Source organism: Rhagoletis zephyria, unplaced genomic scaffold, assembly GCF_001687245.7.
Source record: "Rhagoletis zephyria isolate East Lansing unplaced genomic scaffold, Rhagoletis_zephyria_1.1 Rzeph_scaffold_06269, whole genome shotgun sequence".
Taxonomy (NCBI): domain Eukaryota; kingdom Metazoa; phylum Arthropoda; class Insecta; order Diptera; family Tephritidae; genus Rhagoletis; species Rhagoletis zephyria.
The window spans coordinates 1-2,340 of record NW_016163352.1 but is presented as its reverse complement, the minus strand read 5'-3'; the positions used below and the strand labels follow the sequence as shown (position 1 = coordinate 2,340).

The 2,340-nt window shown below is 29.8% G+C and overlaps 1 long non-coding RNA gene across 1 annotated transcript; it reads left to right on the top strand.

Moving 5' to 3' along the window:
* The first annotated feature begins 207 nt into the window (after window positions 1-207).
* Window positions 208-1,975, top strand: LOC108373010 (uncharacterized). The gene is made up of 2 exons (XR_001848917.1): window positions 208-1,233; window positions 1,321-1,975. It is a non-coding gene; the product is annotated as an uncharacterized LOC108373010 (long non-coding RNA).
* Window positions 1,976-2,340: the final 365 nt, after the last annotated feature.

The window sequence follows — 2,340 nt, the reverse complement described above, 5'->3', positions numbered from 1 at the left end:
TCCAGAACATTCAATGATATTCAAGCGTATAACTTTAAAAGAACATAGAATTATCTCTATGTATTTTTTTCATAATAGTTTTAATTAATCATATCTTTGAAATTTTAAAGATCTTAAAAAAAATTAACGTCAGAGCGAAAACACTGAAAACGCATCTTCACTATATTTGGGCCCTAATTTTGCGGGTGCATTGATTTTTTTGTGTGAAAGTTTTAAATTTACTTATATTTACTGCACAGTTAAATAAATTTAAACTTTGTTTGCAGCAGAATAAACATGGCATTATTTTGAAAGATGACAACATATTGACAATTTTCGCTGAACAAAGCGATAGTCCGGCAAGTCTGAGGTTTTTTTTTCCAACGCAAAGGTTTCGGAGTCATACTAATCTCTGCGCTGCAAGCACAAAATATCGAAGAGGCAAATTTTTGACGTCTTCGAGGCAAATTTTTGACGTCTTCGAGACAAATATAACTCTTTAAAAATTCCGCAGATCTTAAGTTTACGTGGAAATTAAAAAAAGTAGAACCTTTCAGCGAATCGAATATGTATTTAAAATCTCAAATTAAAAAAATGTCAAAAGTTTTTGAAAGGTTTGATTCTCCTTAATTCATTATGGTGTTTGTATACTCCGTAGTTTTTTACAGCCAATGTAAATATTTTACTATTAAAAATGGGAAAATGGACGGGTGGTGGGTCCAATGCACTTACGATATATATTTAACTTTCTAACCAAAAAAAACAGCGTTTCCTCAAATATTAAAACCCTAACTCTTTAAAATTTTGTAGTCGCAGGACAAAGTGAAGTCACGACTCGTTAATTTTTAAGTGCAAAAAAAAAACACAAAACTTAGACGTGCTGGACTATGACTGTGTTCAGCGAAAATAATCACAATAACGTCTTTTTTCGAAAATACACCAAGGTAATTCTATTGCAAAATGCTGTTGTACCCTGTTGCTAGTAGCTAATATATTAATTCATTGCAGCAAAGAGCAAAATTGTCTTTGTAAATACGGGTAGGTTATATTCGTAGTAGATATGTAAATATTTGCGTGAATAGTTACTTGTATGTATGATAGAATAAAAATATTTTATCTAGATTTAAAAAGTAAAGATTATAACAATAATAACTCATAATAGTTGCATAGTTACTGATCAATTTTCTAGATCCTTTCGAGCTAAGTATTTTAAGAATTAAATATTTGCATACATATACATACATATATACATAGGTGTGTACAAAAAATACCAGGGTGTTGNCCTTTCGAGCTAAGTATTTTAAGAATTAAATATTTGCATACATATACATATATACATAGGTGTGTACAAAAAATACTAGGGTGTTATATTAAAACGTAGCTGATTTATATGTGCATACATATACATTTTGAAGAGAAATATTTATATATTTAGAATATCAATAAGAGCTATATTAATACCATTTGTTGCACCTAATAATCTATTATAGGCTAAGAAATATCATAAGATACACAATATATATATGTAGCATAGATAAAAGCTTAGGATATACATTAGTATTAATGGCAAACCAATAAACTAATTGTAAAATAGAATATGTAGAGAATGCATTTGGCAAATCGAAGCGTTGCGATGTTACGGTCGTAAGTTGCTTTTAATTCTTTCGGCAAAAAATTATAAGTTAAAAAATTTCTCCGATGTAAGGACGATTTTAATCAGTACTAATGGGAACAAATTAGTGACAATTAGAAATTAAAGTATTATTTTAGACTTTTATATTCTTCGGGATCGATTACGCAGGCTTCATATAACAAGACTTTAACTCAATAAATAAACTCATTCGACGTCAGTCGGAAGGACTGGTATTATTTTTAATATTTCCATTTTTTCGAAGTCAATTACACAGATTTCATATAACAAGTCTTTTTAACTCAATAAATAAGCTCATTCGACGTCAGTCGGGAGGACTGGTACTATTTTTACTATTTCTATTTTTCGGGATGACTGGTATTTTTAATATTTATAATTTTTCGGGGTCAATTACGCAGATTTCATATAACAAAATTCTTTAACTCAATAAATAAGCTCATTCGACGTCAGTCGGGAGGACTGGTACTATTTTTACTATTTCTATTTTTCGGGATGACTGGTATTTTTAATATTTATAATTTTTCGGGGTCAATTACGCAGATTTCATATAACAAAATTCTTTAACTCAATAAATAAGCTCATTCGACGTCAGTCGGGAGGACTGGTACTATTTTTACTATTTCTATTTTTCGGGGTCAATTACGCAGATTTCATATAAGAGGACTATTTAACTCAATAAATAAACTCATTCGACGTCAGTCGGAAGGACT